The sequence below is a fragment of the Theropithecus gelada genome, chromosome 7b (genome assembly GCF_003255815.1).
Source record: "Theropithecus gelada isolate Dixy chromosome 7b, Tgel_1.0, whole genome shotgun sequence".
In the NCBI taxonomy this organism is placed as follows: Eukaryota; Metazoa; Chordata; class Mammalia; order Primates; family Cercopithecidae; genus Theropithecus; species Theropithecus gelada.
Window position 1 is genome coordinate 1,511,340 of NC_037675.1, and position 12,072 is coordinate 1,523,411.

A 12,072-nucleotide genomic window follows, 5' to 3' on the forward strand; every position below is an offset into this window, starting at 1 on the left:
TTAGAGAACATTTCATCCAATGGCTGCAGAATACACATTCTTCTCCTCAGCAAATGGCTCGTTCTCAAGGATAGACCACATGTTAGGCCAAAAACAAGTCTTCAAAAAAAATTTAAATTGAAATCATATCAAATACCTTCTCTGACTACAATGGAATAGAACTAGAAATCAATAACAAGAGGAATTTTGGAAACTATGCAAACACATGGAAATTAAACAATATGCTTCTGAATGACCAGTGGGCCAATGAAGAAATTAAGGAGGAAATTAAAAATGAAAATGGAAACACAACATACCAAAACTGATGTAATACAGCGAAAGTAGTACTAATAAATTTATAGCAATAAACACCAAAACAAAAAAGTGGAAAGCTCTAAATAAACAACCTAATGATGCATCTTAAAGAACTAGAAAAGCAAGAGAAAACAAACCCAAAATTAGCAGAAGAAATGAAATAATAAACATTAGAGCACAAATAAATGAAATTAACACAAAAAATACAAAAAAAAACCAATGAAACAAAAAGTTGATTTTTGAAAAGATAAACAAAATCAACAAACCCTTAGCCAGACAAAGAAAAAAAAAGACTCAAACAAAATCAGAGATAAATAAGGAGACATTATAAGAGACACCAAAGAAATTTGAAAGATAATTAGTGGCTGTTACCAGCAACTATATGCCAATACATTGAAAAACCTAGAAAAAAATGGATAAATTCCTAGACACATACAACCTATCAAGACTGAACCAAGAATAAATTCAAGACCTGAACAGACCAATAACAAGTAATGTGATTGAACCCACAATTAAAAGGCTCCTAAGAAAAGCCCAAGATCCAATGACTTCACTACTGAATTCTCCCAAACATTTAAACAAGAACTAATACTAATCCTACTCAAATTATTCTGAAAAATCAAGGAGAGAATACTTCCAGACTCATTCTCTGAGGTCAGTATTACCCTGATAGTAAAACCAAAGGCACATCAAAAAAAAGAAAACTACAGGCCAATATCCCTGATTAACACTGATGCAAAAATCTTCAACAAAATACTAGCAAACTGAAATCAACAATAAATTAGAAAGATCATTCATCATGACCTAGTGGGATTTATCCCAGGGATGCAAGGATGGTTTAACATGCAAATCAATGTGATACATCATATCAACAGAATGAAGGACAAAAACCATATGATCATTTCAATTGATGCTGGAAAAGCATTTAATAAAATTCAATATCCCTTCATGATAAAAATAAAACTTAAAAAATTAGATATAGGAGGAACATACATCAACATAATAAAAGCCATATAAAACAGACCCACAGCTAGTATCATACTGCATGACAAAAAATTGCAAGCCTTTCCTCTAAGATCAACAACAAGACAAGGATGCTCAATTTCACCACCGTTATTCAACATAGTACTGGAATTCCTAGCTAGAGCAATCAGACAGAGAAATAAATAAAGGGCATCCAAATTGGAAAGGAAGAAGTAAAATTATCCATGTTTTCAGATGACATGATCTTATATTTGGAAAAACCTAAAGATACCACAAAAAAACTATTAGAACTGACAAATCCAGTAAAGTTGCAGGACACAAAGTCAGCATACAAAAATCAGTAACATTTCCATATGCCAATAGCAAACTGTCTGAAAAAGAAATCAAGAAAGCAGTCCCATTCACAATACCTACAAATAAAATAAAATACCTAGAAATAAACTTAACCAAAGAAATGAAATATTTCTACAATGAAAACTATGAAACGTTGATGCAAGAAATTGAAGAGGACACACCAAAAAAATGAAAAGATATTCCATATTCATAGGTCGGAAGAATCATTATCATTAAAATGTCCATAATACCAAAAGTCATGTACAGATTAAATGCAATCCATATCAAAATATCAATGACATTCTTCACAGAAAGAGAAAAAATAATACTAAAATTTATATGGAACCACAAAAGAAACAGAATAGCCAAAGCTTTCCTGACCAAAAATAAGAAAACTGAAGGAATCACATTACCTGACTTCAAATTATACCACAGAGCTGTAGTAACCAAAACATCATGGTACTGCCATAAAAAACAGACATATAGACCAATGGAATAGAGAACCCAGATATAAATGCATACATCTACAGTGAACTCATTTTCAACAAAGGTGCCAATAACATACACTGGGGAAAGGACAGTCTCTTCAATAAATGATGCTGGGAATACTGGATGTCCATATGCAGAAGAATAAAACTAGACACTCATCTCTTGTCATACACAAAAATCAAATCAAAATGGATTAAATTTTTAAGTCTAAGGCCCCAAACTATGAAACTACTAAAAGAAAACATTGGGGAACTTCTCCCAGATATTGGACTGGGCAAAGATTTCTTGAGTAATACCCCACAAGTGCAGGTAACCAAAGCAAAAGAAGACAAGTGGGATCACATAAAGTTAAAAAGCCTGTGGTCCCACCTACTGGAGAGGCTGAGATGAGAGGATTGCTTGAGTCCAAACAGGCATATGAAAAGGTACTCAGGATTATTGATCTTCAGAGAAATGTAAATCAAAACTACAATGAGATAACATCTCACTCCAGTTAAGATGACTTTTATCCAAAGGACAAGCAATAATGAATAATGGGAAGAATGTGGAGAAAGGGGAACCCTCATACACTGTTGGTGGGAATGTAAATTAGCACAACCACTATGGAGAACAGTATGGAGGTTCCTCAAAAAACTAAAAATAGAACCATCATATGTTCTAGCAATCCCACTGCTAGATATATACCCAAAAGAAAGGAAATCAGTATATCGAAGAGATATCTGCCCTCCCATGTTTTTTACGGCACTATTCACAATCGCTAAGAATTGGAAGCAACGTAAGGGTCCATGAACAGATGAATGCATAAAAAAAAAATGTGATGCATATACACGATGGAGTACTCTTCAGCCATAAAAAAAGAATGAGATTCTGTAATTTGCAATGACATTGATGAAACTGGAGGTCATTATGTTAAGTGAAATAAACCAGGTACAGAAAGACAAACTTCACATGTTCTCAGTTATTTGTGGAAGCTAAAGAAAATTAAAACAACTGAACTCATGGGGATACACAGTAGAATGGTGCTTACCAATGGCTAGGAAGGATAGTGGCGGTGGGGGAAGTGGGGGTGGCTAATGAGTACAAAAATATAGTTAGATAAAATGAACAAGATCTAGTATCTGGTAGCACTACAGGGTGACTAGAGTCAACAATACTATACTATACATTTTAAAATAACTAAGAGTATAATTTGATTGAACACAAAGAAAGGATAAATGCCTGACGTGATGGATACCCTATTTACCCTGATGTGATTATTGTGCATTGCATGCCTGATTCAAAATATCTCACATATCCCATAAATATATACACCTACTAGGTACCCACAAATGTTAAAAATAAATGAATATGCCAGGCATGGTGGCTCACACCTGTAACCCCAGCACTTTGGGAGGCCAAGGCAGGCAGATCAAGACGTCAGGAGATCGAGACCATCCTGGGCAACATGGTGAAACTCCATCTCTACTAAAAATACAAAAATTAGCTGGGTGTGGTGGCATGTGCCTGTAATCCCAGCTACTCGGGAGGCTGAGGTGGGAGAATCACTTGAACCCAAGAGGTGGAGATTGCAGTGAGCTGAGACTGCACCATTGCACTCCAGCCTGGCAACAGAGTGAGACTCTGTCTCAAAAAATAAAAATAAAAATAAATAAATGAATAAATAAAATTTAAAAATTAAAAAAAAACAAGAAGGGAAATCAGAACCAGGAATAGAAAAAAGTGGACACTATTAAACAAGTGTTGAGCCTCGGATGTCCATTCCCCTAATCCTTTCTTTGTATTAAAATTGCCGCCAACCTTCAAAATATCTTAATTGTTAATTAAGTATTGTTAATCCTTTCCCAAGTGCTTCTTCATCACTATATAGAAAGAAAATTTTAATCATATTTTAATGATCAAAGTATTATATGCTCATTTGTAGTAATCCTGGAGAATACATTTAAAAGAAAATTTAAAACACTCCTAATTCCACAACCCAGTGATAACCACTGTTATCATTTTTGCTTTTTCATGAGGTTTTTCTTTCTGTTCACATATAAATAAAATTGTAGATCTGCTATGTGATTCTGTGACCTGATCTTTTAACTTAAGGATATCAAGTTAGCATTTCCTGTTATTTCAAATGTATAAGCATAATAAAAATTAGTAATATTCCATCTCAGAAATCCCATAATTTACTTAGCCATTCCCTTATGGTTTAACATTTAGATTGTTTCTGGTTGTCAAGTATTATAAATAATATCAATGTATTTTTGCAGGAAGCATTCTTTTTACTTCAAATATTCCCTTGAGAAATTCCCTGAAACAGTATTTGCTGAGTCAAAAACTAAAGATATTTCTGAGGTTCTTAATATGAAGGGGGGGCCTACCCCTCCACACCTGTGGGCGTTTCTCGTTAGGTGGAACGAGAGACTTGAGAAAAGAAATGAGACACAGAGACAAAGTATAGAGAAAGAAAAAGTGGGCCCAGGGGACCGGCGCTCAGCATACAGAGGACCTATGCCGGCACCGGTCTCTGAGTTCCCTTAGTATTTACTGATAATTATCTTTACCATCTTAAAGAAAAGGAAGTGGCAGGATAATAGGATCATTGTAGGGAGAAAGTCAGCAGTAAGACATATGAATAAAGATCTGTGACATGAATAAGTTTAAGGAAAAGTGCTGTGCCTTGATATGCATATGTAAACATCTCCATAAACCTTTTTAGTGCATAAAGAGCAGCATTGGGCTAGGAAGTTCCGCCTTTCGCCCTAAGGCGGTTTTCTCCTTTCTCAGTAAACAGAACATACAATCAGGTTTTATACCGAGATGTTCCATTGCCCAGGGACGGGCAGGAGACAGATGCGTTTCTCTATCTCAACTGCCAACTACCGCCAAGAGGCCTTCTTTCCTCTTGTACTGGTCCTCCTCAGCACAGACCCTTCACAGGTGTCAGGCTGGGGGACGATCAGGTCTTTCCCTTCCCACGAGGCCATATTTCAGACTATCACATGGGGAGAAACCTTGGACAATACCTAGCTTTCCTAGGCAGAGGTCCCTGCGACCTTTGGCAGTGTACGTGTTCCTGGGTACTTGAGATTAAGAGAATGGTGATGACTTTTAACCAGCAAGCTGCCTTCAGGCACTTGTTTAACAAAGCACATCCTGCACAGCCCAAAATCCTTTAAACCTTGAGTCACCACAGCACATGTCTCTTGCAAGGACAAGGTTGGGGGTAGGGTCACAGATTAACAGCATCTCAAATACAGAACAAAATGGAGTCTCTTATGTCTACTTCTTTCTATATAGACACAGTAACAGTCTGATCTTTCTTTCTTTTCCCCACATTAATACATGTTGCAAAACTGCTTATCAAAAGCACTGCACTTAGCAGTATTCAACAGCACAATATAAACTTGATCTCTGCCCATCACCATCACTAGCACTGGGTTTGCAAACTTCTTTTTTTGAAAGTAATTGCTGGAGGTGGGGGAATGCTATTTAGTCATTGCTTGGGTTTATATTTTATTGATTAGAAATAAAGTTGAATCTGTCCATATGATTATTAACCAGTCACTTGCTTTTCTATTAGAACAATAAAGTATTTTCCTTTACCTATTCATCTATCTCCTTTTTGTCCATTTGAAAACTCTTTTACATGCTACTTTACAAAATTTGTATTACATGTTATTTTACTTTAACTTCTCATTTGAATGTTTTTCAACAAGTATTCATTTAAGCCTTCTATGTAGTTAAATCCATGAATACATTTTACTTTCCATTCATTTGAAGCTTCTCCCTCAGAAATTTGAGGAGCATTTACTTTCATGGTATTTTTATGTTTTTATGGTTTAATTTTTATTTAACTCTTCAATCCATCTGGAATTTACAATTACATATGTTAAAAATTTAAATTAACTTTTTCTAAATTAACCAACTGTTCCAACACCACTTACTGAATATATTGTTTACATTTATTAAAAGAATGTGAGGTCCTCTCAGTATAGACTGTAGTTACATGATAATTTCTGAAATGAATACTGTTGTTTTTGTTATCTTCTACATAATGTGTAATTATACTTTCATTTCCTCTTGCATGAATAATTTCTTCAGGAGAGTGTTTTAAAATTTGTAATGTTTATAGGTTTTGATTCAAACCTCTTTACTTGACGTTTATTTGAACTACTTAGGCTCAGAGGATATGGCCTATAACAATTTCTGTATCATAATTTTTTTCTGTTTCTGCATTTCCTAAATTCTAACTTGCTGCTGTTAGGCAGGAATCTAGACCCAACATGGCGGCGTTACCCGGCGTAGCAGGCCTTTTGTTAAAGACTCCCTTCACCCTTGTACACACCCGCAGACTTACACGCGTCAGAGTTCTGGCTGGGCAACCACACTCCCCCATGACCTGCAGCTCACTTGCATTCCACAAGTTCAGCAGTTTCGGTTAACAGTTTCCAGAGACCCCTTCCTCATGACCCTTACTCAATTCCTGCCCTAGTAGTTTCAAGACCCCCCAGGCCCTGTTTGCACAACCAGCTTCCCTACCTCTCAGGCTATAAAAAGCCCCTACCCTCCTCCCTCAGCACGACTTCCTCGGCCCACGCCTTTGGACTGAGGAACCTCGCCCACAAGCCCTAATAAAAGGCTATTCTCACTGCCATCTGCCTTGTGTCTTCATTCCCGGTTCGGCTCCAGCCTCAGCTTACCTTTACAGCTGCTTCCTATCTTTTTTCATTTTTTGAAATCAAAATGCAATACATCTTACAATTGACACATATTTAACGATAGCTTTGATTTTTTTTCACAAAAGCTTTTAGTAAATCAAAACTGTCTTATAGCACTTACTGAATTTCCTCTCTTCCATTTGATCTCTCTTTTGTAAGTACTTACATTGGATGTCTGAGATCTGTCCAACACAGCTACAGTCTCCTCATTCATTTTATTTCCCTGTCCTTATCCTCTGTAACTGAACTTTTCTGAATTCGTTTTCACTAATCTGATTCTCTGCTGAATCCAGAATGCTTGACATCTCCTCCCTCTTGATTTTATTTGGAAACTATGCCTTTCATCTTTGTTTATCTTTGCTCATCTCAGCCTGTCCTGCCTCATGAGTTTAAGGCAGTTTCATAAAGGCAATGTCCTCTTAAAAACGTAAATCTGTGGCCAGGCCCAGTGGCTCACACCTGTAATCCCAGCACTTTGAGAGGCTGAGGCAGACAGATCATGAGGTCAGGAGTTCGAGACCAGCCTGGCCAACATGGTGAAACCCCGTCTCTACTAAAAATAAAAAATTAGCTGGTTGTGGTGGTGTGCACCTGTAGTCCCAGCTACTCAGGAGGCTGAGGCAGGAGAATCACTTGAACCCAGGAGGCGGAGGTTGCAGTGAGCCAAGATCGAGCCACTGTACCCCAGCTTGGGCAACAGAGCAAGACTCCATCCCAAAAACACACAAACAAACAAAAAACACATAAATCTGCTAATGTCCTGTGTTTTCTAGGTTTCTTGTTGTAAATCTACTTCAGAAGAAGGCAACAACATCTAAGAGTGTTTAGAGAACTGGAGGTCCCCTTCTCTCAAACTATGGAACATGTAAAGATGTTAATCTATGTAGAATTGGATTATAACTGAGTATGAGTCGAACAGGGGGCTCTCAGAGACCCTCTGGGAAAGCTACTTTGTTCACCCAAATCCTTTACTAAGAGGCTTCTGAGTCTGAAGCATCAGAGTTCTCCCTGTGTGCAGATGGGACAATGTAACTGTGAGGTCCAAGACCACTCAATGCTCATGAATGATAAGACATGCCAGGTATTTAATGAGATTGCTGATGAACTCTGGTTGTTTAAAATAAGGTTCCCTGTGCCACGTGGTAAGAGTCAGGCCTAACAGACAGATATCAAGTCATGGCAAAATCACATCTGGCAGAGAAAATGGAACTCCAGGGTAACTCCTATAGTTCTGCCAAACTGTTCCAGTCCCAGGTAGGGCCAATTTTGTTAACTTAAAAAGTATATATGCTGCTTCTAAATAAAATATAACAAAAAATAAAAAATTGCTAACTGAGCTACACAGAAAAAAGATTTCCCATACTCATCATCTGAACCTGAGGAAGAACAAAATATCTTGTGCATTTATTTTTTAGACTTCTTATTCAAGTATTTTACAATAAAATTTGGCAAGTTTAATGAAATATTTTTTAACATAAAAACCATGAGTGGAATAATTTAAGGTTTAAAACTAAGAAAAAATAGGTTTTAAAACATTTTAAAGGTTTGCACCAAGTTCATGGCATTATAAATCCATGTCTTAAAATGAGTTGAATTGGAGATATTTATTACATATTATAAAAGCACTATCGTGTAATGGGGCAGGAAATAAAGCTGCTTCAAGTTAGAACACAAAATAGACTCAACTTTTAAAATATGCTAATAGTAACACAGTTTCACCGCCAATAGCAGGGCATACTCTCTGTCATTAAAATATTTTAGTACTTAACATGGCTATTCAGAGTGTAATGCCCACTGACACATTCTAACCTTTGTGTGTGTTGAAAATTCAAAAAACCTTTTGTCACCAACCTCTAAATCAATATTTCTCAAACTGTTCTCGTGTCAGAATGTGTGAAGTATCACGGGGATGCTTTTACAAAGCCTCATGGAATACTCAAAAATTAAACTTTAAATTACTGCACACATAAGTTTGGACTTAATTGAGTATGATTATATATTTTATTTTAATGTGGCAATGAGGTCAGGGACCAAACATTTAAGAAATATCTATGGAAGAAACGTTTAATTATAAAATGCTTTTCTGCTAATTAATTTTTTCTTGTGAATTTGATATTTTTGAAATTGCATTATTTAATTTTAGGTATGCAATGTAGTATGGCAAAAAAGTGAACATGTTGGCTGGGCGTGGTGGCTCATGCCTGTAATCCCAGCACTTTGGGAGGCCAAGGCGGGCAGATCACAAGGTCAGGAAATCGAGACCATCCTGGCTAATACGGTGAAACCCCATCTCTACTAAAAATACAAAAAAATTAGCCGGGTGTGGTGGCGGGCGCCTGTAGTCCCAGCTACTCGGGAGGCTGAGGCAGGAGAATGGCATGAACCCGGGAGGCGGAGCTTGCACTGAGCCGAGACTGCGCCACTGCACTCCAGCCTGGGCAATAGAGTGAGACTCCGTCTTAAAAAAAAAAAAAAAAGTGAACATGTTTTCTCTATTTATTTATTTATTTATTTATTTATTTTATGAGACAGAGTCTCTCTCTGTCACCCAGGCTGGAGTGCAGTGGTGTGATCTCGGCTCACTGCAACCTCTGCCTCCCGGATTCAAGTGATTCTCCTGCCTCAGCCTCCTGAGTAGCTAGGATTACAGGCATAAGCCACCACGCTCAGCAAATTTTTGTATTTTTAGTAGAGATGGGGTTTTGCCATGTTGGTCAGGCTGTGCTCAAGCTCCTAGCCTCAAGTGATCTGCCCGCCTCGGCCTCCCAAAGTACTGGGATTACAGGTATGAGCCACTGCACCGGGCCAAACGTGTTTCCTCTTGAAAAAGACCTGGGTATGAAATTGGCTTTGTCATTGACTGATTGTGTCCTGGTGAGGCTGTTAGCTCCTCCAAGCCACAACTTCCTTATTAATAATATGGAATGACACTATTCAATTCACAACAAAGTTGATTTTCATTTTTGTTTTGTTGATGCTGTTTTGTTGTTGTTGTTACTTTTATCTTTTACCTTTTACTACGCAAGATTTCAAATATACATAAAGGTAGACAGAAAAGTCTAATGAACCCCAAGTACCCATAGCCCAACCTCACAATCAGCAACCCAAGTCCAATCTTATTCTACTACTCACCCACACCCATTATACAAAACATCATTTAACCAGTAAATATTTTCATGTGTATTCATAAAATATACTTTTTAACATATTCCCAATACCATTTTCACACCTTAGAAATTAGGAGTTGACAAGAAAATATTAATTTTCCAATTTTCTTATAAATGTCATAAATAGTGTTGTTGTAGGTTTTTTGTCTATTTGTTCATTTAAATAAAGATCCAAATAAGGGCCACTCCTTGCAGTTGGTGGATACATCTTTAAAGTCTCACTTAATCTTTTTGGTTCTCTATCTAGTTTTCTTTTTCCTTTGCAATTTATTTGTTGAAGAAACTGAATTGTTTGTCCTGTAAAGTTTCCCACTGTCTGGATTTTGGTGGTTGCAAACCCATGACTTAGTTTAATGTGTTTCCTTGTACACTGTACTTCTCATAAATGGGTGGTTAGATCTAGAGCCTCAATTTCGGGGAGGCCGAGAAGCACCACAGAAGGCAAGAATCCTACACGGGTAGTACTGGGCTCTTCCATCAAGAGATGTATACTGTTTGGCTGTCTCTCTTTTTGCAACTTTATTGGCTTTGATATTCAATGCATATATCAGTTCATTAGGGTTGCAAAATGATGACATTCTCATTCTATTGTCCCTTCTTTATTTATTGACTGAAATATTTCTGTAAAGACAAATTCTCCTCATCTAGTGTTTGGTTATCCAGTGATATCATTCATATAGAAAAGCCAGTAAAAATATTTGGGTTTTTCCCTTCTATTTGTTTTCAATGTAATGAGTTGATTCCTGAGCACCCAGCAACACCGACTAATGTGTTTTAGTATTACTATTAACTTAGAGATATAAACATAGTTGACATGCTTAAGTCCTTTGCAGCTTTTGCTTTTATTGATGCTCAAATTTTGTCCCAATTTCTTCTTCTTTTTTTTTTTTTTTTTTAAATGGAGTCTCACTCTGTCACCCAGGTTAGGATGCAGTGGCAGGATCTCAGCTCACTGCAACCTCTGCCTCCCAGGTTCAAGCAATTCTTCTGTAGCTGGGATTATATAGCCATGCACCAACACGCCTGGCTAATTTTTGTATTTTTAGTAGAGATGAGGTTTCACCATGTAGGCCAGGCTGGTCTCCAACTGCTGACCTTAAGTGATCTGCCCACCTCAGCATCTCAAAATTCTGGGATTGCCCATGTGAGCCACCGCACCTGGTCTCAAACTGTCCCAATTTCTGCTTATAAAAGTGTTGACAAGTTTATTCCTGGGTCCTTCTGATGAGACTCTAGTAGTCTTGATAGCTTCCTTACTACCTATTAATTACATAATGTTCCAGGCTACTTTTGCATATTTTTACCCAGAATAAGTAATTTTGCCATGGACTCCTGGTTCCTTTTAAATGGGACATGGTGTTGAGAGACCATGACCTGGGCATTTGATCATTGATATTAAGTCGGCCATTTGCTCATTGTTATTAGGCCTTTTAAGTGAAGGGATCTGGAAAATATGTCCTGGTTTTGTTTTGTTTAAGATAAAAGACCTCAGGAGCTTTTACAGATACTTACAATTCAATTTTAGGACTATAAAGTTTTCACTTAATTTCGTCTTTTTTCTCTGTCTCCTTCTTCCCATATCAAGAAAATGGATTTTCAAGATTACCAGAATAAAAATCCAAATGATCACATTTGTATTGTTCATTTGCTTTGTCTCACATCACCCACACAGCAGTCTCATAACAGCAAGTGCAATCTACCATCAACAATAAGGTCATTGCAAAAAGTTTTAAATCTCATTTTTAGTTCTTTTATCCTTGAATATACTGACCTTCAGTGAAATTCATGTGTATTAAAGTCAATTAGAATAATTATTCTCTATGCGATTAACATCACCAATAGGAATCATAGGTTTTTCGCTTTTATTATTTTATTTTTTGTTCTTAGGGATTGTTCTTTTAAAATCTAATTTTATTCTACAAATATATAAAATATTTGCATGATCCCAAAGCCAAATGTATAAGTATATACAGAGAAGCAACATCCTTGTACAGAGGCCATGCTCATCTTGTTTGTATTGTTAATTTTAATATATGTGCTGCTGAAGCAAACACAGAGGAGCAGAAGAGTAAACTGTAATTATAAGGCACATGGGA

General features: G+C 36.9%; 1 protein-coding gene and 1 pseudogene across 1 annotated transcript in view; both read right to left on the reverse strand.

Annotated features, from left to right (window-relative positions):
- The window catches only part of ADAMTSL3 (ADAMTS like 3), a 418,321-nt gene that overhangs the window by 346,145 nt on the left and 60,104 nt on the right, over window positions 1-12,072 (reverse strand). The gene's annotated exons all lie outside the window — the stretch shown is intronic.
- LOC112629522 lies at window positions 11,930-12,030 on the reverse strand (annotated as a pseudogene).